At 42.2% G+C, this 26,491-nt stretch overlaps 2 protein-coding genes across 7 annotated transcripts in view; one reads left to right on the top strand and one right to left on the bottom strand.

Annotated features, from left to right (window-relative positions):
* LOC147583540 (uncharacterized) overlaps nt 1-26,491 on the top strand; it is a 384,087-nt gene that overhangs the window by 123,701 nt on the left and 233,895 nt on the right. The window lies entirely within an intron of this gene.
* Nucleotides 1-26,491, bottom strand: part of LOC147583544 (uncharacterized) — a 192,463-nt gene that overhangs the window by 83,895 nt on the left and 82,077 nt on the right. For all 5 annotated transcript variants that reach the window (XR_015241910.1, XR_015241914.1, XR_015241906.1 and 2 more), the window contains exon 2: nt 5,384-5,510. The gene's annotated coding sequence lies outside the window, so the exon portion shown is untranslated. The remainder of the gene's footprint in view (nt 1-5,383; nt 5,511-26,491) is intronic.

The following is a 26,491-nucleotide window of genomic DNA, read 5'->3' as shown; positions in this document are numbered from 1 at the left end:
GGTAACTTTCGCCCTGTTTGGAGAACATGCTTGGTTCCCACGCAAGGCAACCCAGAAGTGCCAGAGCATCAGTGCCTCTGGAAGCAGCCCTTGACCAGTGCTGAACTAGAACGTGATGGCTCAACTCCCCACCTTCCCTGCCTCTCAGATGCAATGACTCTGAAGGCACGTCCTGCTCTCCGAGTCCCCAGCAGGACCCCAGCTCCAGTCACCCCGGTGGTAAGTGGCCTGACACATTGGCTTCCCTACCTTGTTACCTTGAAACACTTAACTGTTTTCTGGGATCCCCTCCTAAAAACATGACTTGCCCTCAAATCCTTGTCTCAGAGTCAGCTTCTGGGGACGTCAGGCCAGGGCGGCTCCCCAGGCATGTTGACACTGAAAAAGGTCCTACAACTTCCAAACACCAGGCTCAGAGAGTACAATGCTCTTCCAAAATAAGAAACCGTTTAAGTTCCGCACTTGCTCTCTAGTAAAAGACCTCCGGCTCTAAGAAAAGCCCATGGCGATGTCATTTCACAGAGAACTCCCCCAAAAGTCCTTCAGACACCCCCTTGATGTCTGCTGCTCTCCCATTCTCCAGTAGTTCAACTGAGTCCCTACCTGTGGTTCAAGAAACAGTGATGATTTTCAGCGCAAAATAACCACATGGCTTGGGGCTAAGCACCACTCCAGGAAGGAGATGGTCATAATCACGGTAATGCCAGGAGCTAACGTTTATTGTTTGTCATACACCTGAAACAAGGTAAGACTTTACACAAATTGCTGATTTTGGTTCCCTTAACACGAAGAAATGTGGCTGCTTGGAGGCCAAGAGCACCTAGACACGAATTCAAAGTGGGCCAGTTCATTCAGTCAACAAAGATTTACTGGGAAAAAAATATATATTCATGGAGCACTTACTAAGTTCCAGACAATGTGCTAGGTAGAAGCATTCAACAGTGGCCAAGTCACATATGTTCCCTTCTCTCAGAAGCCACATTCTAATGGAGTATTGGGTTCAATCAGGATGGCTTTGCCCCCCCCCCCCCCAACCCTGACCCCCACGGACATCTGACAATTTCTGGAGACATTTTTAGTTGTCATAATTGGGGAGTGGGTGTGTAACTGGCATCTAGTGGATAGAGGTTAAGGATGTTGCTAAACCCTGTACAATGTACAGGGCAGCTCCCACAACAAAGAATTATCTGGCTTAAGATGTCCAAAGGGTCAGGGCCCCTGGGTGGCTCAGTGAGTTGAGCATCCGACTTCGCCTCAGGTCATGATCTGATGCTTCGTGAGTCCGAGCCCTGCATCAGGCTCTCGGCTGACAGCTTAGAGACTGCTTTGGATCCTCTGTCTCGTCTCTCTCTCTCTCTCTGCCCCTCCCTACCCCCTCTGACTCTCAAAAATAAACAAACATTAAAAAAAAAAAAAAGTCAAGGCTGAGAGACCCTGTAAGAGAGGAAGAAGAGAGAATGGCAAAAACCAAACCGAGAATTCTGAGATGTGAAACCTGGGCTGGTGTCTTCCTTGTCCGCTTTGGTTCTCAATCTGGGAAATGGTATTTGCTTTATCATGAGTCCCTCTTCAACATCCACGAATGGAGGTGGGGTCATTGTTTAAACAAGCACACGCATCACGGAATGGAAGTCTGAAGGAGGTCCTAGATAAGCTTTCCACTGGCAGCTCATTCCACAGCTCAGTTTGGTACTAGGTTGGCCGACGGCTCTCTCTGCCGACCCCACCCTCCTTTTGTAAGGAGAGATGCGCTGATGTGTCTTTTCAGTCATGTTACACATCTTATCATTTACTTATTCCACCGCATCTCACGAAGGGTTTGAGGCAGCCAAGTAGATAGAAACAATCATACACCCAAACCAGGAACAATACAGATTAGAATCAGGGGCGTGGAGGGTTTTTCATTATGGTTGTTGTCTGTTTACAAACTTGTCTTTTGAAGAACTCCCCCTCAAATACACCATGTACACAAACACACCTGCTGGAAGGGGGTCCTGTACTGTCTGTGAGATTTGGATGTACTTGACTCTTCCCACGGCCGGCAGTGAATATGTGATCCCAGAGTGATCTGTCAGAGCACCACTCGGCCTGGCCAACGTGATTGGTGCAGGGACGGGCATGCTATCCGAGACCAATCACAGACCTCTCTAAGGTTTCTTCCAACCTTGTGAAGAACTACAGCTGTCCCACTCTCTGGGGTCTACAAGTTAAGGACATGCTGCATTAGGGCTGCCAGCCCAGGCAAAAAGCCTATCTTAAAATTAGGATGAGAGGGCTCCTGCGTGGCTCTGTGGGTTAAGCATTTGACTCGGACTCAGGTCATGATCTCGCAGTTCTCAGGTTCAAGGCCTGTATGCGGCTCTGGGCTGGCAGTTGGGAGCCTGGAGCCTGCTTCCGATTCTGTATCTCCCTCTCTCTCTCTGCCCTTCCCCTGCTCATGCGCTCTCTCTCTCTCTCTCTCTCTCTCTCTCTGTCACACACACACACACACACAAATAAATAAACATTAAAAAAAGTTTGTTTTTAAATTAAGATGAAGGAAGCACACAAAATCTAGAGATGGAGAAATGGGGCTCTGAGAATACCTGTTGAGACCCAGCGATGTCTGAAGGTCAGTGACGTGGTCCACTGAATCTCTCTCTTTGCCCAAAGCTATCTACACATTCATTGCAATCCCAATCAAAATTGCACCAGCATTCTTCTCGAAACTAGAACAAGCAATCCTGAAATTCATATGGAACCACAAAAGGCCCCAAATAGCCAAAGTAATTTTGAAGACGACGACCAAAGCAGGAGGCATCAAAATCCCAGACTTTAGCCTCTACTACAAAGCTGTCATCATTAAGACAGCATGGTATTGGCACAAAAACAGACACATAGACCAATGGAATAGAACAGAAACCCCAGAACTAGACTCACAAACGGATGGCCAACTAATCTTTGATGAAGCAGGAAAGAATATCCAATGGAAAAAAGACAGTCTCTTTAACAAATGGTGCTGGGAGAACTGGACAGCAACATGCAGAAGATTGAAACTAGACCACTTTCTCACACCACTCACAAAAATAAATTCAAAATGGATAAAGGACCTGAATGTGAGACAGGAAACCATCCAAACCCTAGAGGAGAAAGCAGGAAAAGACCTCTCTGACCTCAGCCGTAGCAATTTCTTACTTGACCCATCCCCAAAGACAAGGGAATTAAAAGCAAAAGTGAACTACTGGGACCTTATGAAGATAAAAAGCTTCTGCACAGCAAAGGAAACAACCAACAAAACTAAAAGGCAACCAACGGAATGGGAAAAGATATTTGCAAATGACATATCGGACAAAGGGCTAGTATCCAAAATCTATAAAGAGCTCACCAAACTCCACACCCGAAAAACAAATAATCCAGTGAAGAAATGGGCAGGAAACATGAATTGACACTTCTCTAAAGAAGACATCCGGATGGCCAACAGGCACACGAAAAGATGCTCAACGTCGCTCCTCATCAGGGAAATACAAATCAAAACCACACTCAGATATCACCTCACGCCAGTCAGAGTGGCCAAAATGAACAAATCAGGAGACTATAGATGCTGGCAAGGATGTGGAGAAACGGGAAGCCTTTTGCACTGTTGGTGGGAATGCAAATTGGTGCAGCCACTCTGGAAAACAGTGTGGAGGTTCCTCAGAAAATTAAAAACAGACCTACCCTATGACCCAGCAATAGCACTGCTAGGAATTTACCCAAGGGATACAGGAGTGCTGATGCATAGGGGCACTTGTACCCCAATGTTTATAGCAGCACTCTCAACAATAGCCAAATTATGGAAAGAGCCTAAATGTCCATCAACTGATGAATGGATAAAGAAATTGTGGTTTACATACACAATGGACTACTACGTGGCAATGAGAAAGGATGAAATATGGCCCTTTGTAGCAACATGGATGGAACTGGAGAGTGTGATGCTAAGTGAAATAAGCCATACAGAGAAAGACAGATACCATATGGTTTCACTCTTATGTGGATCCTGAGAAACTTAACAGAAACCCATGGGGGAGGGGAAGGAAAAAAAAAAAAGAGGTTAGAGTGGAAGAGAGCCAAAGCATAAGAGACTCTTAAAAACTGAGAACAAACTGAGGGTTGATGGGGGGTGAGAGGGAGGGGAGGGTGGGTGATGGGTATTGAGGAGGGCAGCTTTTGGGATGAGCACTGGGTGTTGTATGGAAACCAATTTGACAATAAACTTCATATATTGAAAAAAAAAAGATTTCTTTCACTGGAACGTAAAAGATCCTGACACAGTCCAGGCATATAGCAAGATGCGGGCAGAATGGAAACCAGAGAGCAGGAGATAAGGATCAAAGCAGGTTTGAATTTGGTTGTGTTTGTTGGTCACCAAAGGTTAGGGTGATCAGTTACATCATTCTCTGTAGGTTTGCCATGAGATCATTCAAGCTCCTTAGGAGACGCCAAGCTTTTTCCTAGCACTGGCTTCTCAAAATAGAATGGACTTTGTAGAAGGAAATGCTCAGATACAGAGAGGACGCCCTCTTTGATGGACACCCTTCAGCAAATATAATCACGGGATTTGCAAAGCTGTTACCAAGACTCTTGTGGATGCTAAGGGACTCCCCCTCCTTACAGGGTTGGTCAGCTTGATTTTGTGGGATCAAGAGAAAGGCAATGTGCTCCAACTCTGCACACTTCTGAAGGTTCTCTCCCCTGGTGAACATTCCTAGAGGTGGTTCTAGAACACTGTAGCCCCTAACAGTTCTCAGCCATGGAAAATAGGGGAAAGACGCAAAGGACTAACACTAAAGGTACAGAGCACACCTGTACTACAAGAAAGCTAAGGACAAAAATCACTGCATGTATAAAAATAATCAACTATTAGCTTGCTCAATTGTCCTCTGGACTTAAGCCGGTCAGTGTTCAACTGAGAACAAAAAGATAATAACTTTACAACTGTGTGTATAAAATATTGGAAATATATTGTAGGAAATGTGTCAACGGCACAGCACAGTTAGTTAGTACATCGGTTATTTTGGCTTTTGTTTGTTTTGCTTTCTGAAAAGAGAACCCCTTTGTAAAAGGTAAGTCTATTTTTCAACTTTTGGGCAGCTAGCTTTTATTTGAGAGTAAGGAATTAACTGTATTTACTAATTTTCTTCCTCATTTCTAGAACACAGATATTTTGATGGTAGATCATATTATGTATCCTATCCTATCCTATCCTATCCTATCCTATCCTATCCTATCCTATCCTATCCTATCCTATCCTATCCTATCCTATCCTATCCCCACTTGGTAAGTCTCTGTACACTCACACACATACGTGTAGAAACCCACTTTCCTGTTCAGCATCAGAGTTCAGCATTTACAGGTGTCCACTTACCTTTAGTAGTAGGTATTCTTCTGACTTCCTCTTGCTTTCACTGTAATAATCTTCGGATTTTGTTTGCCATGCATAGTTGTCATCTTTTTCTTTCACACATTCTTTCTTCCGGATTTCTCACCAAAGCCTGTAACCCAGAAAAGAGACGCTCCTTAATTTCTGTAGGCACGCAGGAAAGAACTAGAGTTCTCAAATCAGTGACACTTCTAATTTATTTCTAGTTTTCCCTTGGCTGGCTACGGTTTAATCACCGTTTTAGAAATTTACCTAACGAGATTTAAAATAGAGCTATCTTGACATACAAATGAAATTGAGGCTCTTCTCAACAACTAAGTGATTTGGCCTCTTACATAATGCATTTCATTGAATAGACAGTGTTACCGTCTCTGTAGAAGGAGATTCCACAGGGCTGAAAGTTATCTACAGTAGTTGTAAATTCAGGGTGACAAAAGTGGGAGAAATCAATAAAGCATCAGCGCAGAATCCATGTTACAGAATTACTGGAACCAGGATAGCACTCCCAAATCTCGTTTTTAACAGATGTCAGTTGTGGAGAGAATGAAGCACATGTCATGAATACTGATGAAATTTAGTGTGTGTCTTGCGCCCTAAGATGCTCATTTATATGTATTTGTCATTTTCTCTAGAAAAGAAAAGGAAACAGCTATCCCTCGGAAGCTCTCCTTAAGTCAGGAAGTGTGCTTCTTGTCAGCTGTGGGCCAAACTGTTTCACACCCAGGAGTGTGTAAAAAGTGGACAAGAAGGCGGAAGCAGCAGGTGTGGCATTCGCTGTTTTGCCGTGTGAGTGGATAAAACTCGACTTGTCCACCCATCCCGCACTGCACCTCCCCATTCCACCTGAGCCTCAGCTCTCCCTGGACATGGACACAGGCGTGAAGTGGAAGATGGCGGCCGGAAGCAGAAAGAATTCAGGACAATTTGTTCATCAGCACCTTTGCTCCTGTCTCCTTACTGACGCCATATGATACACCCATCTTTTCTAACAGGAACGAGATATTCCAGGGGCTCCACCACAATGAGAGCTGAGAGTTTCTTTTCTTTTCTTTTTAATGTTTATTTATTATATTGAGAGAAAGAGCATGAGTGCGGAAGGAGCGGAGAGAGGGTGACAGAGAATCTCTGCGCTGTCAGCAGAGAGCCTGATGCAGGGCTCGAATTCACAAACCATGAGCTCATGACCTGAGCCAGAACCAAGCGTTGGATGCTTAATGGACTGAGCCACCCAGGTACCCCAGCTGGGAGTTTCTTGTGGGCAATATTTGCAGTATCCTTTTAGGACAAAAATAGATTTTAGGAAACAAACTAATTTACTTATCTTTGAATCTTAAAGCCAGTAAGACCCTAACTTTATGTGAGGTGTGTTAAATTCAATATTAAAATGCTAACAGGGGCGCCTGGGTGGCGCAGTCGGTTAAGCGTCCGACTTCAGCCAGGTCACGATCTTGCGGTCCGTGAGTTCGAGCCCCGCGTCAGGCTCTGGGCTGATGGCTCAGAACCTGGAGCCTGTTTCTGATTCTGTGTCTCCCTCTCTCTGCCCCTCCCCCGTTCATGCTCTGTCTCTCTCTGTCCCAAAAATAAATAAACGTTGAAAAAAAAAAAAATTAAAAAAAAAAAAATAAAATGCTAACAAAAAAAATTAAATTTAAATAGTGGGATCTAATGTTGATAGAGTGTAGCCATGGGACTGCAGTAATGGTTTGGGTAGGATGAAATCAGAATGAAGACCTCTCACATCCAGCCATCTCCTTAGACCCCATGGCTTGCAGGGAAAATACTGGGTATAGAAGATACGAGAGGGATAGTGTAGTCCCAGCCCCCACTTTACGGTAAGATAACTGAGGCTTCGAGAGAGGGAAGGGGACCTGCAGGAGAACCACATGGAGAACTGGCACCGTCGTGACTCTGTACGTTTTCTGCTTTATCAAAACGTCTCACTACAACTTCCATGTGTCCACCAGGTTACATAAGTTCCTGGACTGGGGGTTAGACCTTGTAAATAGTGATATAACAAGCAGCCTGGATCACAGGGCAGAAGAGAGAGAAAGGCAATCATTTATTGAGTGCCCACCATAAGCCATTTAGTGCACAGGGCATAGCACTTACATTGCAGCTAATGCTTCTGGGAACTGTGAAAATCATATAGGAATCATTATCTTATGAAGATGAGGAAACTGAGTCACGGCAAGAGGATACTTTATTTGAGGTGACACACAGCTAGTAAGTTCTTTGTTGTTTTTGTTTTTGTTTTTGTTTTTTTATTTTAATTCCCGTACAGTTAATATACAGTGTTGTAATAGTTTCAGGTGTATGATATAGTGATTCAACACTTCTATACATCACCTGGTGCTCATCACAAGTGCACTCCTTAACCTCCATCACCTATTTCACCCATCCCCCCCCCCCCCCCCCCCACCTACCTCCCTTCTGGTAACCATCGGTTTGTTCTCTTTTATTAAGAGTCTGCTTCCGGCACCTGGGTGGCTCAGTCAGGTGAGCATCCGACTTCAGCTCAGGTCATGCTCTTACGGTTCGGTTCGTGAGTTCAGCCCCGCATCGGGCTCTGTACTGACAGCTTAGAGCCTGGAGCCTGCTTCCGATGATGTGTCTCCGTCTCTCTCTGCCCCTTTCCTGCTCACACTCTGTCTCTCTCTGCCTCTCAAAAATAAAGAAAACTAATAAAAAAAAAAGAGCCTGCTTCTTAATTTGTCTCTCTTTTTTCCTTTGCTCATTTGTTTTGCTTCTTAAATTCCACATATCAGTGAAATCCTATGGTATTTGTCTTTCTCTGACTGACTGATTTCTTTCTTCCTTTCTTTCTTTTCTTCTTTCTTTCTTTCTTTCTTTCTTTCTTTCTTTCTTTCTTTTTAAGCAGCAGGTAAAAGTTTATTAGAGTAAGATTGGAAAGGAACAATAACAGGAAATCTCTCTTTACAGAGAGGGGACATTCGAAAGTGAATGACTTATTTCACTTAGCATTGTAATTTCTAGCTCCATCCATGTCACTGCAAATGGCAATATTTCATTCCTTTTTATAACTGGATAGTATTCCATTTTATATACACACGTACACACACCATGTCTTTATCCATTCATCTATTGATGGACACTTGGAATGCAAACCGGTGCTGCCATTCTGGAAAAACAGTGTGGAGTTTCATTAAAAAGTTAACAATAGAACTACCCTATGAGCCAGCAGTTGCACTACTGGGTATTTACCCCAAAATACAAAAACACTAATTCCAAGGGATACATGCACCCTTATGTTTATAGCAACCTTATCTACAATAGCTAGTAAGTTCTTTGGTTCCATGGCCCGATATACTCTGACTTCCTACCTGTAATGAGCAGCAACTGTAAACCCAGGAAATATGCATCTATTTGAAAACTCCAGATCCCAAGAATAGAAACGGAATGGATAGTGTTTTAAAGAAGACTAAAGAAGAGAACAGAGGAAACATAAGTTAAAAGCACTATGGGAGTATATTCAACAATTCAACTCTTAATGTGTAGGAGGGAAATGTCTTAAGATCTTTGAATATACCAAATATGCAAATGCAATTAGAACATATCATGTAACTTCACCCATAAAATTCAGTGAAGGATACTTGTCATATTAAGAACCTACAGGTGAGCAAATAAGTTCAAGGTCTCAGTGAGTTAGGATGCCTGAGATATGATCACCTCTTTGCTTAGGCTGTCATAACAAATGCCATATACTGAGTGGTTTGAACAGCCTTCACAGTTCTAGAGGCTGGAAGTCCAAGGTCAAGGTGGCAACAAGGTTTGGTTTCTCCTGAGGTGCATGTATCTTTTTGAATTAGTATTTTTATTTTCTTTGGGTATACACCTACCAGTGGAATTACCGGATCATATGGTAATTCTATTTTTAATATTTTGAGGGACGTCCATACTGTTTTCCACAGTGGTTATACCAGTTTGCCTTCCCATCAACAGTGCACGAAGGTTCCTTTTTCTCCACATTCTTGCCAACACTTGTTGTTTCTCATGTTGTTGATTTTAGCCATTCTTACAGGTGTATGGTGATATCTCACTGCGGTTTTGCTTTGTATTTTTCTGATGATTAGTGACGTTGAGCATCTTTTCACAAGTTCGTTGGCCATCTGTATATCATCTTTGGAAAAATGTTTATCATGTCTTCTGCCCATTTTTAAATTGGATCATTTGTTTTTTGTGTGTTGGGTTGTAGAAATTCTTGGTATAATTTAGATATTAATTCCTTATTGGATACATCACTTGCAAATATCTCCCCCCATTCAGCAGGTTGTCTTTTCGTTTTGTTGCTGGTTTCCTTTCCTGTGCAAAAGCTTTTTATTTTGGGGTAGTCCCAACAGTTTAACTTGCTTTTATTTCCCTTACCAAAGGAAACATCTAGAAAAATGTCTCTATGGCTGATGTCAAAGAGATCGCTGCCTATGTTTTCTTCTAGGAATTTTATGGTTTCAGGGGTCACATTTAGGCTTTGGTCCATTTTAGTGTTATGTGTGGTATAAGACAGTGGTCCAGTTTCATTCTTTTGCATGTAGCTGTCCACTTTTCCCAATGCCATTTGTTGAAAAGAAGGTCTTTTTCCCATTGGATATTATTGCCTCCTCTGTCATAGATTAATCGGCCATATAATCATGGGTTTATTTCTGGGCTTTCTATTCTGTTCCATTGATCCACGTGTCTATTTTTGTGCCAGTACCATACTGTTTTGATTACAACAGCTTTGTAGTGTATCTTGACATACGGGATTGTGACACCTCCAGTTTTGTTCTTCTTTTCGAAGATTGCTGTAAAGGTCTCATTTTCACTTAATTACCTCTTCGAAGGCTTTCTCTCCAAATATAGTGACATTCTGAAGTATCGGGGGGTCAGAGCCTCAACATATGAATCTTAGGACACAATTTAGTCCATACTGCCCACTCAGTAACTATTTCTGTTGCCACAGCAGTGCAAAGCCAGGTACTAGAAAAACAACAAACCTGCTACATGCCATCAACATTCAGCGTCACCCATAAAGATTCGAAGCCCTCTACTATTTGAATTCAGGCCCCTAAGGGTCTATTACAGGTTTTAAATTTTAAAAAATAAAGGTGGGAAAGGTCATGATTCAACAACCTTTGGTCACAACGGTCTAAACCAGGGGTCAGAAAAGTATCGCCTGCAAATTAAATCCAGCCTGCTGACTGTTTCTGCAGGTAAAGTTTTTTGGCACGCAGTCACATCCAGTCATTTAAAGATTGCCTCTGGTCGCTCCGGAGCTACAATTACACAGCTGAATAGCTGTGCCGGAGACCCAAGACCAAAAGTATTTACTATCTGGCCTTTGACAGAGATAGTTTGCCAACTCCTGCTTTAATCTATGGTAGTCAGAGTTTTTGTTTTTTGTTTTTTTTTTTTATTGTAGGACTTTTCAGGGTCTGGAAAATATATGCTTCAAACTTCAAGGGGAGGATATACAGTAAAACTGCATCTTGCATTGGAAGTAATTTCTAAAGTTAGTTCAAACTGAAAACTGTGAATGATCAGAACGAACACTGGGAATCCCTTAGGGAAAGTGCCACACCATACAGTCTACCATCGCACGTCATCATCAACATGGCCAGGTTTTCCTTCAAAGTTGCAACAGATAAAATTGCTTTTGAGCACCACATGAAAGAGTTGGCTTTCTTTACGGGCCCCTGTATAAAAACATGCCTACGAATCGCCCTCGGCATGGTAAGACGCTTGAAGACACTGAGAACTGCCAGGAGGGTCAGGATACCAACTCACACTAACGTCTTCAATTTGCCAAAGTTAAATATGCACTCGCTGTGACTTTGCAGGAGGTGGTTGTTGTCGTTGTTGTTTGCACTGTTTCCCAATTTAACCTCTCCCATCTCATGCCCCCAAGCCCCCAGTGCCAGAAGCTTATAATAGGACCTGTGTTTCATGGCATGCATTTAAAGAAATGCAGAAATACTAAAATACATGGGTATTAGGGACCAATCAACTGAACAGAAGACATGTATGAGGCTTTCTTAACACTAATTATAAAAGAAGTGTAGGACAAAGCCGCAATAAGACACCACTTAATACCCATTAGGTGGGATATTTTTTTTTAAGTGAAAAATAACAAATGTTGGTGAAAATGAGGAGAAGTTAGAACGCATTGCAGATGGGGATGTAAAATGGTGCAGCCTTTGTAGAAAATGATTTGAAAGCTCCTTAAAAAATTAAACATAAAATTACCACAAGATACAAGAATTCTGCTTCTGGGTACATACCCCAAAGAACTGAAAGCAGACGGTTGTGCACCTGTTCATAGCTGCATTATACGTTATATTGTTCACAGTAGCCCAAAGGCAGGAATAATCCAAGTGTCCACTGACAAGATAAATGGATAAACAAAACGTGGTATATACATACAATGGAGCAGTATCCATTTTTAAACAGAATGGAATCCTGATACATGCTACATTGTGGATGAATTTTAAAAACACTATGGTAACTGGAATGAACCAGATGCAATAGGACAAATATTGTATGATTTCACTTGCATGCGGTGCCTCAAGTAGTCAAATTCATACAGATGGAGAGTAGAACAGAGGTTATCAGAGCATAGGGGACTGAGGAATGGAAGTGATTGTTTAATGGGCGCAGAGTTTCAATTTGGAGTGATGGAAAAGGTTCTGGAGACCCATGGCCATGAAGGTTTTACAACACTGTGAATGTACTTAACGCTGCTGAACTGCATATTTAAAAATAGTCGGAAGGGTAAACTTTTTTTTTTAAGCTTGAGAGAGGAAAGAGCACAAACAAGGGAAGGGCAGAGAGACAGAGACAGAGAGAGAATCCTAAGCAGGCTCCACACTGTCAGTGCAGAGCCCGTAACAGGGCTCCATCCCACAAACCGTGAGATCATGACCTGAGCCAAAACCAAGCGTCGGACACTTAACCAACTGAGCCACCCAGGTGACCCTAGAATGGTAAGATTTACATTATGTATATTTTACCACAATAAAAAATGCTCCAGAAAAAAAATTTAAAAAAATGTAGGAGCGTAATTGCAGGGATGGGGATAGAGAGGGCTTAAATTGTTTATACAGAATGTCTCATTCTGCTAAAAAAAAAAAAAAAAAAAAAAAAAAAAAAAAGCAGCCAACAAATCTTTGGCCTGCGTAGGTGACAACATCATAGCTTGGAAGACAGAGGAAGCAATAAAGGGAAGTGTTATTCCAGAAAGACCTTTAGGTGATAGAGAAATGAAGCAGAAAAGTGGTCACGTGCCCTTGGAGTTCAAAGTAGTATTGGCAGGGATGCTCGGGTCCTCACTTGGCTCCTCCCGAGCCCGAGTCTTCTTCCAGCACAGCCTCACTGCCCCCTTGTCCCCATGCTCACTCCCATGCTCACCCTTCCATTCGCCCCATCCACTGTCCACTCAGCAGCCTGAGTGCTGGCGAAAATACAGTATTACGCAAAGGATGATGTGACAAACTCCTGTCCGCGTCACTGTGCCGTCACTCAAAATGAACTAATGTTGTTCTTCGCATTCATTAACTCTTTTGAGAAACAGAACCACATGGAACTTAAACCCCTCCAGTTCACACATGGATATGCCTGTGTGTGTGTGTGTGTGTGTGTGTGTGTGTGTGTGTGTGTGTCCAAAACAACATATCCTACAGTAGTGTAGGTTTTACAGTTTTTATAAAGTATAGCATGCTGTATATTACACTGTACTCCACATTGTTTTTGAGACATCTTCATTTTGGTCCATACAGATCTAGGTCATTGACTGTTGTATGGCACTCTATAATACAACCATACCATAGTTTAATTCTCCTTTTCTGGACTGATGGCTATTGGGTGGGGTCCAATCATGACAAAGGATGCTCCGATGGACACCCTTCACAATCCTCCTCTAGAGTCCAGATCCCTCTGTTCAGTGGCAGAGGCTGTCCCGGCCCATTAGTATTGTGACAGCCCTATGTATACCTGCAGGACTTTGTCCTGGTTAAGTCCAGCTCTCCTGGGGGCATCTGAAAATGGGAGAGAGCTCTTTTGTGAATTGGGGGTGGAGGAGAGCAGGGATGCTAAATTTCTACAGTGCATGAAAGTCTCGAGGGACAGAGACTTGCCCCTCACAAAAATACCAAGTGCCCCTCCTTGGAGAAACAATGTTGCTAACTTTCTGTCTGCAGGAAAATCTGTTGTGGAATATGTGCATTCTCAAGTGCAACTGGGGGATGACAATTTATTCTCCAAGTGCTGTTTATCTCAATTCCTGGCCAAGTTTTACTTGTCTAATTCAACCTTTTGAATTTCTGCTACTCCGACAGGCATAAAATGCTATCCTGGGATTTTAAACTGGCGTTTCTTGCTTTTATCAGTGATGTGGAAAGCCTTTTCACATTTTTATTACTCATTCATGTCTTCCCCTCAAGACACGGACTGTTAGTAAGTGGCCCATTTTTCCTACTGGGTAGTTTGACTCTTCCTTATTGATTTACAGGAATTTGCTCGAGATTCTAGAAACCTGGCTTTTGTCAGTTATTTCAGGTTGCAAATATCTTCTATTGGTTTGTCACTTGCCTTTTAATTTTATGGCATTATTTTGTGCAGAAGTTATACATTTTGACATAGTGAAATCCATCAACTTCATCATTCTTGAGTGGTTTTGTGTCTCTAGCTTACAAAATCTATGTTATCCTAACGGTATAAAGATACCTTCTTTTTATCTACCTACAGGTTTTGAACTTTTACATTTTATACTTAGGTTTTCAATTCACCTCAATTTATTTTTGTACGAAGTGTAAATCTGGAAGTTTATTATTCCATAAGGAGAAATAACTTACTTCTGATACTCATTTACTTCTGATATTCTATGTTTTCCATTCTGAATTTCAATGCTTCCTGTGTCTATAGGGTCTACAGGGAAGGGTCTATATTTGTTCAGTCTCTATTCTGTCCCACTGACCTATTTTTCAATACCCCTATACCTATAACATAATGTCTTAATTACTATGGTTTTATAAATATTTTGATAATTAGGGGAAGCATTCCTTCCTTCTTCTTCTTTTGCAAACCTCCCTTATTACGTTCTTGAATTTTTTTTATTTATTATTTTTTAAAAAATTGTAATGCTTACTTATTTTTTGGGGGGCAGGGGCAGAGAGAGGGAGACAGAATCCAAAGCAGGTTCCAGGCCCTTAGCTACCAGCACAGAGGCTGACATGGGGCTTTAACTCACGAACCATGAGATCATGACCTGAGCCGAAGTTGGTTACTTAACTGACTGAGCCACCCAGGTGCCCCAAATTCTTGCATTTTTACATTTCCATTCAATTTTAGAATGCTGTTGGGATTTTGTTCAGAACCTCAATGAATTTATAAATCCTTTCTTCGGTAAAAATCAGCATTTTATAATATTGGTCTTTCCTTTCCATGTATATGGTATATCCTACCATTTCTTTAGTTCTTTTGTGGTTCCCAGTAACTTTCTCCTGAAGTAGTTGCACATTTTCTTAAAACTGGACTCCCAGTTTCTATATAATTTTGAGTGCTGAAGTGGTTTTTTTAAAAAAAAAACAACAACAACTCAAATCTCATGATATCAACTGTCCTTCCCTGAATGTAGGTCTCCTGAGGCTTTCTATTACACTTAAAATAGAATCCAAACTGCTTACTGTGGCATGATTACAGTATGTGGCTTGGCACTGTCTTCCTCTTGAACTTTAACTTGAATCTTGTGTTAGCCATGCCAGTTTTCTTTATACATGCCAAATATATCAAGCTAATTTCTCCTCAGGACCTTGTCCTTGCAGCCTCCTTTTATGGAAACTTGTTCCCCAGATATGCACATGGCTGGTTTCTTCTTGCCACTAAGGCCTCAGCTCAGATGTCACCTCTCACGCTGTCCCTTCCCACTAGACAATAGCCCTTCAATCATTCATAATGGCATAGCTCCTTTATTTCTTCACAGCTCTTGTCACCATTTAAAATTATCTTGTTTAACTCTACTGGTGTTTCTCCATAATAGACTGTGAGCTCTACATAATTGGGACTCTGCTGTCTTATTCCCTCCCATGTCCTCAGCACCTCAAATGGTTTCTGGTACACACAAAGTAGTCAATGAATAGGTATTGAATAAATAAGTGAGTGAATAAATGAACGAACTTGGATTTCACCTTGTCCCCTGGTTGATCCTTCTATGTCCTCTTATATCAGCGAAGTGTTCCCTTTCTCCCACTGGCCACATACTAGCAAATAAATAATAATTTGCAGACATTTCTAGTCTCTCAAAGAAATAGCTTGACCATAGGCATACTTATAAAGGGAATTCCAAACACATCTGTATTCTGAAAACCAGGTTTCTAGCTTATATGGAACAGAGAAGCCTTCATTCTCCCATTCACCCTATTTCTACTCCCAAGAGATAACCATCGACAGTTTCTTTGTGTGGAGTCAGAAACTTTTTACCCATTTACTTGTATGTATGTATGTATCTAGCTATCGTCTATCTATCACAGGTTAGAGAATTTGAATGACTCAATATGGGAAGTTTTATTCTTATTGACAAAGTATTATTTTTCAGTGGATCTGAGTTTGTTAAAAAAGCAGATTCCTACTCCCACCTCTAGAGGTTCTGATTTCACAAACCAGGGGTGGGTCCCAGAAATCTTCATTTTCGACAAGCATCCTAGATAATTCTGATGCAGGTGGCTCAAAAACCACTCTTTGGGAAATGCTCCCCAAGTCAAGGCCATTTAACACCATCCTTATTTAAGACCATGCATCCTCCTGAACACTAGGGGGCAGATGGAGCCACGTGCATGCCCAGTGTTAAGATGTCACAACCCCTTTGCTCAGAAAGAGGGTGTGGCAGATACTGAGCCTCCATTAAGACCCCAAGAATCTAGACTGCTTGTGAAGCCACATCAGCAATCAGGAAAACAGCTCAAAACTGAGAAAACCTGGGTTCTAAACTCCACACTGCCCCGCACCTCAGTTTCTTCACGTGCAAAATGAGAAGTTGGACCAGATAATCCAACAAGCCCCTTTCCACACTAACATTTTATGAGAAACTTTAACATCACATGGATTTCTTTGTGATTGGGCTATGGCTGATTTTGATCCTGTACCTTCCAAATTTTCTAGGACGGGCTTAGGTTATTTTTATAATGCAAAAGAAAATAATCCAAAACATTTAAAAAGATTTTTCTCATCGTTACTCCAACAGCATTTTCACAAACTGAGATGCTTCTGTTTCAGTGCTAACGTTCACTACTCTCCATGAATACAGAGAAACAACAAAATCTCAACGCGCCTAGGTCAAGGCAATTTAATGCCATTCTTGCTTGTTTGAAGCAAATTTAAAATTTGCTCAATAGGCAAAATTGAACCTGTGACTCTATGCAAGATGGTAAACATGGAAACGAAACAGCCCAAGATTCAATCTCAGCCCAAATCTCATACTACATGGAGAAATGAGCAATATTTAAATATTTAATAATACCCTGTAATTTTTATAGACTCCTGGGCTTCCGAGTTTCTGACAAAGTAATCCCCGAGCCATAATTAACAAAAAAAAGGCAACCTTCCTAAAAGTTTTCCAGAGCACAAGTAAACTCCTCAAAGTACTTCCTTGGCAGTGAGTGTGTTGGGAATAGTGGCATACCAGCAGTAAACAAGAGCTAGAGTTTGGATATTGCTCTGAACTGATGATGGATGTTGACTGAAATGGCTTTTAGGAAAAGAAGGTTGTGATTAGAAAATCATGACATTTCCAGCACTCATTTATTAGCATGTCTGGAAAATCACAGATGAGAGATAACAGAGTCTTTGCAACCTGAGTTCCATTCACAGGATGTTTACAAATAATTAACTGCTATTCAATCTTCAGAGTCATTTGGTCAGTGTCCTAAAGGCAAAGCAAGGATACAGACACCATAACCAATCACTGTAGGTGGTCTCCTAATAAAGACTTCCATTAGCTACTAGTTGCTCAGACCATCAAACTATGGATGCTTTCCCTACCACTTCCCATTGCTCCAACCCTCGCAGCACTACCACTATGGTCCGCCCCTCAATTTGTTCCTATCTCCTTATTTCTAATGCCACCAGTCCAGTCCAAGCCACAATCATCTTTCCCTTAGACTATTTCAACAGTCTTCTTATTAATTTCCCCACTTGACCCAAGACAATCCCTTCTTCACGTAGTGGCCATATTTACACATCAGATAATTTTTCCCCCTGCTTAAAGCCCTTCAATAACTTCTCATTATTATTATTTTTTTGAGAGAGGGTGCAAGTTGGTGGGATGCAGAGAGAGATAGAGAGGGAGAGAGAGACAGAAGTGGGGCTCCCCCAAAGCAAGGCTCAAACTCACTCAAAGCGGAAATCCTGCTCACCCAAAGTGGGGCTTGAGTACACGGATGTGGGACTAAAACTCATGAACGGTGAGATCATGACCTGAGCCAAGTCGGATGCTTAATGACTGAGCCACCAAGGTGCCCCGATATCTTCTCATGTTCATGGAATAAAACTTAAGTTTTATCTGCTCTCCACTTCTGAAGCGTCATTTCACGACAGACCTTCTTCCACCCTTGATACGTCCCACATTTGCTTCCTTTTCCTTCCTTACTTTGCCGAGCTCATTCTCACTTACTGTCCTCACTGCTCAGATTACTGTTTCTCTAGACTGTCACACAGCTGGTTCCACCTCATCTTCCCAACTCAACATGCAGGATCTTCCCTGACCACTATATCCTGTATGGTACCAACCTGCATTTGTGTTATTCTCTACCCTTGCGTATTTCCCGTACGATCCTGAAATTCCATTGTTTACTTGATGGCTACCCACCCCTCCACTAGAACGTAAGCTCCCGGAGGAGACCGACCTTGCTTGTCCTATTCACTGCTGAACCCCCAGAGTCCAGGACAATGCACACAGTACTCAATGACTTTTTGTCAATGGGGCACCTGGGTGGCTCATTCGGTTGAGTGTCCGACTTTGGCTCAGCTCATGATCTCACGGTCCACGGGTCTGAGCCCTGCGTCGGACTCTGTGCTGACAGCTCAGAGCCTGGAGCCTATTTCAGATTCTGTGTCTCCCTCTTTCTCTCTCCTCCCCTGCTCACGCTCTCTCTCTTCTCAAAAATAAACAAATGTTAAAAAAAATTTTTTTAAATGACTTTCTGTCAAATGAATGTATGTGTTGTTTTAGATTCAAGCAGGATCCAACTTTTCAGTGCTCCCTGTCCATTCAGAATCAAAACGCAATTACTTGCCCATGCTACAAGTTGTTAATGTGCAGAAGAGACCTATGCTTCTCCAAGAACATCCTCATCGTTACCCCACAATTAGGTTAGAGCCTCCAACTTAGAGCTCATTGCTCTGAAAGCAGAGAATTCTTGGGAGATGTCAGATGAAGCTTAAAACCTCGTTGACAAGCTGACTCGTACAGTGTATCTTGACTTGGAGGAATGATTGTGTAGCTTGTCAACGCTGGAAGTGAAGGGTTTACGGTGTGAGTGGGTGGATCACTGTGTCACATGGCCTGAGGCAGGTGGATATTTTTAAAATGCTAAGGAAATCTGCTAGGATAGTCTGTACACTAGCCAGGCATTCAATCGGGCGGGGGGGGGGGGGGGAGCTCATTTGGGGCCCAGATAAGAGGTTCAACTAATTTTACATGCGCCCCATACCAAGGTAATTTCACTCTGACTGGCAGAGTGAACTACGGAGGGTTAGCAACAGGCAATTTTCTGCACAGTATCATGATTTATAAATCATTTCTACCAGTTTGTCATCTCTTTTGTTTCTTGAGGCAATTCTAAAGGTTGGTCAAATACTTGTTACACCGATTTTATTGTATGTGTGTGTATCAGACTCCATCTCACAATGAGTAAATACTGAAACTTGATTTGGCATCAAAATCTTGGAAGATCAGTGTTTAGGGAGTATACTCATAAACCAACGAAAGATACTGCAAAAGGCATTTTATTATTTTTTATTTTTCAAAGTTTATTTATTTGAGAGAGAGAGTGTGCATGCACACGTGAGTGGGGGAGGGGCAGAGAGGGAGAGAGAGAATCAGAAACAGGCCCTGCACTCAGCACAGAGCCCGACGTGGGGCTCAATCCCACGAACCCAGAGACCATGACCTCAGCGGAAACCAAGAGTCAGACGCTCAACCGACTGAACCACCCAGGTGCCCCAAAAGGCATTTTAAAAACCAACTTTAGGGGCGCCTGGGTGGCTCAGTCGGTTGAGCGTCCGACTTCCGCTCAGGTCATGATCTCACGGTCCGGGAGTTCGAGCCCCGTGTGGGGCTCTGTGCTGACAGCTCAGAGCCTGGAGCCTGCTTCGGATTCTGCGTCTCCCTCTCTCTCTGACCCTCCCCCGTTCATGCTCTGTCTCTGTCTCAAAAATAAATAAAAAAAACATTAAAAAAAATTTTTTTTAAATCAACTTTACTGAGGTATAATTTACATACAATAAAATATTCCCACTTTAAGTGTTCAGTTCATCAGATGCTGACATATATTCACTTCTGTACTTATCAGCACAACCAAGACATAGAACATTTCTATCTCCTGAAAAGTTCCATTATGGTCCTGTGTACGATATCCTCCCTCTTACTTCCTACCTCTGCCCCAGGCAACCACTGCTCTTCTTTCTGTCACTAGATATTAGTGTGCTTTTTCTAGAATTTCATAGGAGTTGAATCCTATAGTCTAAATTTTGCGTGCTTGGCTCCTTTCGCTCAGCATGATATCTCTGAGCTACATCCATATTGTTGCACATACTCATAGTTTGTTCTTCCTTTAAATTATTTTGTTTTATTTTACGGTATTCTATCGTATGGCTAGACCCCAAACGGTTTATCCATTTACCTGCTGATGGGTATTTGGATTGTTTCCAGTTTAGAGCTACAAAAAAGGCAACCGTATCGACACTCCAGGGCAAACCTTTGCATGGACATATATTTTCATTTCTTTCCTGTAATACCTTGGAGTGGACTGGCTGGGTCTTCTAATAAGGGCATTTTCAATTTTAGCAAAACTGAAAAGTGTGTTCTAAATGGCTTTGCCACTTTAAATCCCACCAGCAGTGTGTGAGAGTTCCAGTTGCTCCACGTCCTCACCCACACTCGGTATTGTCAGTCTTTTAATTTTAGCCACTTTAATAGGTATTTGCTGGTATCTCATTGCGTTTTGAATTTGCATTTCCTTGAGGCTAATAATATCGAGCATCTTCTCACATGCTTATTGCCCATTTGTATAACTTACACAAAATACAATTTGAAAGATAAGAAATATAAGTACTTCTATCTCTTATGTGCAAGAACTTGCCTTATTTTAGAAGCAGTTTTGAAAAACGCAACCTGAAGAGGATATATATAAAATATTCAGACTATAAAGTTAAAATATATTTAGAGGACACATTAAAACTAATGAAAACAATAACATGGTAGAAAAGATCCACATTTTATTAGCTTTGTATTCTATACCGCACATTCATCTAATGCTCTAAGAAACCAGGAAGCCTGAATTTGCAGAAAGGGGATGAGATTAAATTAACTTGATCTCAGCGAAGAAGGAAAAGGCTTGGCCCTCTTCACTTCTAATTATTCTCTCTTCTCTAGACTTCATTTTATAGGCCATAGGTTCAATTATTCACAGTATCTTTTTATATCTAGTCTCATAAAACTGTAAGGTGAATCATTACAAAATTAATATTCAACAGGCTTTATATAACTCTGCTTAATGCAATGCATAACTCAGATTTTTATCACCCCAAGGCCTCTCAAGATCTATAAATGAAACCAACTTAATAAAAGACCATGTATTTTAACTCTAACATAACCTACACAACCTCAACACTACATAACCACTCAATGTAGACTAGAAAATCAGACATGACAGAAATGGACTGTATATAGAAGGTCAACCTGTGCATGAAGATTCTGATGATGACAACCAAAATTTTGCTGTGACTCATTTGTTTAGAGGAACTCATGGCTCTAATGAAAAGGAGATTAATTTGCTTCCAGAGCATTCACACAGGAATCACTGTACACTTTTTACACCATGTGACCCTAAAAAATTTTCTGATTCCTAAATAATGGTCCCCTCCTAGGAAGGACAAAAGCTAGTGAATGCATCTACCAAAATCCACCCTCTAATCTCTACCCAAATACATGTACATATTTCCAACCACGAAGGAATCTTAAAGATCATTCGGTCCGGGGGCACCTGGGTGGCTCAGTCAGTTAAGTGTCTGACTTCGGCTCAGGTCATGATCTCATGGTTCATGAGTTTGAACCCTGCATCGGGCTCTGTGCTGAAAGCTTGGAGCCCGGAGCCTGCTTCAGATTCTGTGTCTCCTGCTCTCTCTCTCTGCCCCTTCCCCACTAGCATCCTATCTCTCTCTCTCTCTCTGTCTCTCTCTCTCAAAAATAAATACACATTTTTAAAAAAAGGTCATTCAGTCTAATGATCACATTTTACACAAAGAAAAGGCAATCAAGGCCCCGACAAGTGAAATGACCGGTTTGAGGTCAGACAACCAGTTGAGAGGAGCCGGGTGTTAAATTCAGATCTCGGACTCAGACTCCAGAGTCTTATGATTTTTTTGCCCAAGACTTTTTTTTTTTTCTCCTGTCCTCAATAGTTACACAGGGTAGATGTAGACATTGCTATCCTTTCTGATCTATTTTAATGTCCTCAAATTAATAGATGTGAAAACTAAGGTTCACAACATGAGGAATCACGGCTCATCCAAGGTCGGGGAGAGAATCAATGGCAAAGCTGAGACCAGTGACCACTCCTATGGTTTACAGCTTGATGCTCCTCTCTTCATGCCTGGCTGCCTTTCTTCTCTGGTGGGCAGGATGGTTTCCCGTCTTACCACCATTAAGTGGTCTTGGCGTGTTACAATCCATTCACCACTTCCATAATGAGTAAGTTATGCCGAGATCATATGAAAAGCCCACAGTCCTAGGTTGGTACCAAGGCTCTGGCAACATCTAACACACAGCTGTTGTGAGGATGCACATTCCATTTTGACAAAAGACACGTGCCTGGGTTTTGTCATGTTGGTCTGAGATAACGTAACGTGCAGAAAGAAGGACCAGCAGGGAAAGAGAGATTACTTCCCCAGACTCTCACATAAATGATTCTTTCTTTGCATAATGGAGCTCTAAATAAATAAAATACAAAATGAATGTTTACAACATTACAGTTGCTGCGAAAATGGCTATAGAGTTTTATGCCTATCTGTATCCTCTCCAGGGAAAACGGAAATCAACATGAGTTTTGTAATGGTGGGGAGGAGAAGGGACTATCATTTATTCCTTCATATGTCCAACAGAGCGAGGCCCCAGGGATGCAACAGTGCTCAGAAGAGTAGTTTCTATCCTCCTGTGAAGTCTCCTGAGAAAGACAGACCATTGACAAGCATGTAATAGGTATGTATAGACACATAAGAAGACAGGGTTTAGGGGGCAAGTGGCCTGGCCTAAAGAATCCTCAGCAGTATGATCATGTTCAAGTGGAAAGGAGACATGATTCGGAGCCAGACCAAAGCGTGTTGGAATCCTGTTTCCTGCCACAGTAGGTGATCTTGAGCAAGTCACTTCCAACTTGCTACTCTGTTTCCTGATTTGTGAAACAAAGCTAATAACTCTTACCCTGTGGGTATTAGGTCAGATATTGAGTTAAAGTTTACTAAGTTCCCAGGGGAGCCTGGCCCAGAGTAGAGGTTCCATATATATTTGTCAAATGCATGAAAGCATCATTATGAAACATGCATTGGCTGTCTAATAGCAAAAGGGGCACCTGGGCAGTGATAAAACACAGAGTAAGGAAACATGAGTCCTGTCTTATACCTAGGGAGACTGAGAGTATCTATTCTATTATACATATATACACACACGTATGTGTGAGTGTGCCTGCATGTAACAAATACAGAGCGAAGCCAGAAAGAAGCACATTTGACGTGGCTGAGTCAGGGAGCACTGTACAATAGGACCGTCTAACAGAAACAGAACATGAGCCACAAAGGAGAGGCACATGGGTAATTTTCAAACGTCAGTAGCCACTTAATAAAAGTAAAAAGAAGCAGATAGAATCAAGTTTAGTGGCATATACGACCCCAAGATAGCCAAAATATGATCATTTCAACATGTGACCATTATGAGTTTATGAATGTGATATTTTGCACGTACAGAGTCTACGAGCCGTCTGTGTATTTTACACTTCCATTACAGCTCACCTTGGCTTAGCCACCTTCCAGGTGCTCGGTACTGCACGTGGCAAATGGCGTCCATACTGGACAGCGCAGTTTCAGAAATCTGGAGATGAGAGAGTTTGCTGAAGACAGAGGCTGCCAGGTGGGCTCATGGGGGAAGTGGGGCAGGAATGTGCCCCCTCCTGGCACAGAGACTTTGCTGCAGCACCTTATAGAAGCCTCCTTCTCCTGGCTCCTTTGGCCCCAGGGAGTCCCTAAATCTACTTCCTGCTATTGCAGGGACCGCACTCAGATTTGGTTCTTGCTCTTTGCTGGTACCTTCAGACTCTCAGATTGTCCTTTCCTTCCTGGCACCGCCCTTACCTGGCATACTGCTTAGGGTATGGGAAGCACATATATGTAACGGCAATTTCTTCTTTGCACAATATGGCTGTATACAGATACATACAAATAGATACAATGCCAGGTAAAGACCTGAGATAGCCCAGCTCTGGCTCCCAGAGCCACGAGGCCTGCAGAGCCCCAGTTTTTCTCCAGCCATACAGAGTTACGAGCTAAGCAAATGCCAGAACCATTCCTAGCAGGAAACCAGTCTGTGCCTGGGCTCCAAGCAGGGGACAGGTGGGCACAGGGCCCGGCTGTGGGGAGTGCCATTTGGCAGAGAGATACTAGAGGAAAGGGGAGGAGACGATGGTCTGACTCCTTGTGTGCCCTTCATGGCCAAGTCTATTTTCTAAGGTGAGATGGAGTAGAGAGACCTATTCCACGTGGCCAAGTATGGTGGTGACACGTATGACAAAAAATCTGGAGGATGAACAAAGCACAAATGGGAAAGAAGTACATAAGAGGACAGAGGCAGAAGCCGAGAAACTAAGAGTCATCTTGCCCACTGTCCCCCAACAGCTGGTGTGCCCTCACCTAACAGTTCAAGTGTCCCCACCACCAGGGCCCATGATGGGTCGCAGTGGTGGCTGGACCTACATCAGCCTCCATCTCCTTAGTCCTGTCTTTTTCCACAGCCCAGTGATTAACAGTACGACCACAAACTCAGGCAATCAACTACATAAGAGGCGTGGATTGGGTGAGGAGGCAGGACACGCATTGTCCCCACACCTCTGCCCTGTCCCAACAGTAAAGTCACTACTGGTTTGAAAGAGGATGGAATTCAGAGGGGTTGCTAATCTTAGCTCAATAATATCTTTACCAGAATGTAAGTCCCAGTGCAGAAGGAGCAAAACCCTCTGACACACTCAACTTTCAGCAAGCGGGAATGGGACCCTGGTGTGCCTCGATCTTGCAAATTTTGCAAAGTCTCGAGAAGGGATTTTATGGGACATTTTCCAGTTTTAAAATGGTTGGAGCTATGTCAACAAAATTTTACACACTGTACGGGGCCACACTGTGTGAGCCAAAGAAAACTGACCACAAGGCTGCCAGCTCGAGATTTCTCCTCTAGTTCAAAGAGATATGGTCATGGTCCTGTTCCACCATCGGGCCATTTGTAGCTTCTCAGCTCGATTTTGTTCTGAGGCTTAATTCCGATCAGGCAGATGAAGGGCTGAGCATAGTTTCTGGCACATCGTGAAGGCAGTTAATAACTGATGTCCGCTAGCTCTAAAGAACCTCTGAGATTTAATTCTAACCATTATATAGGGATCAAATCACAGGATGTCCCCAGAGACAAAACATCTGAAAGAGGGCTCCTCTCCCTCAAACGATTCCCTATCTCTTCATTTCTGTTTCATGGCTTGGATTTACGCCACTTTCATTTTACTTTGTCGATTCATGAAGCTCAATTTGTTGCACAAAGGAAGTAAGAAAGAAAAAAGGTCAGCCCAGGTGAAAGTCTAAGCGGGTGTAAGTTTTCTAGAAAGTAGTTTGGCAATGCCCAGCAAATAAGAGGCTGAAAAAAAAAAATCGCATGCCTTTTGACTCAGCGATTCCAGTTTAAGGAATTCAGCCTAAGTAAAAAATGATGGTTTTTCATAAAGATTTAATTCCAAGAATTCTTATGACCGTGTAATCTACAACAGAAGCAATTAAGGAAATTAAACACCCATGAATAGGGAATTTGTAGCAAAAGTTATGATACACGAAAGCGTTTAACACAGCCACCCGCATGACTTTCAGAGCACTTGCTGCGTTCACAGTGTGTCCCCTGCAATAAACGCCATGAAAGCAGAGTCTCCGGTCTGTCTTGTTCACCACTGTCTACACTACTTTCCATGAGCTGGCACATAACAGACACCCATAAATATTTAAATACATACAAGATAGCTTATGTAGTATGATTCTGTTTTTGTAAAAAAAAAAAAAAAAAAAAAAAAAAAAAAAAAAGACATGTATTTCTGGCAGTATGTTATTACTATTTTTCCCTAGAGCAGAACTCAGCAAACTACAGTCCCTGGACTAGTGGCCAGTTTTTGTAAATAAAGTTTTATTGGAACACAGCCATGTTCATTCTTTTACATGTTAGCTATGGCTACTTTTGCACTAGAATGCAGAGTTGAGTTGTTGCAACAGAGACTGCATGGCCAAAAAAAGTTGAAAATATTCACTATTTGGCCCTTTAAAGAAACAGTTTGCTGACCCTTGGTCTAGATGGTAGTTCTTTCTGAGTGGTCTAACACACATATATGTATGTGTGTATCTGTGTGTGTGTGCCTGTCTGTATACATGTGTGCATGCATATACGTATAAGTGCAATTTTTTTACACTGAACACAAATTATATTTGTAACCAAACAAAAATCAGAATGATTTTTACAAAAGAAAGGAAGGATTGCCGGAAAGGAGGAAGGAGGGAATGAAGGGGAGTAGGAGGGAGGGAAGGAATTGCTTATCCATATTT

The sequence above is a fragment of the Puma concolor genome, chromosome A2 (assembly GCF_028749965.1).
Source record: "Puma concolor isolate L17-30 chromosome A2, mPumCon1.1.hap2, whole genome shotgun sequence".
Lineage (NCBI taxonomy): Eukaryota > Metazoa > Chordata > Mammalia > Carnivora > Felidae > Puma > Puma concolor.
This window is presented reverse-complemented; position numbering and strand designations above follow the sequence as displayed.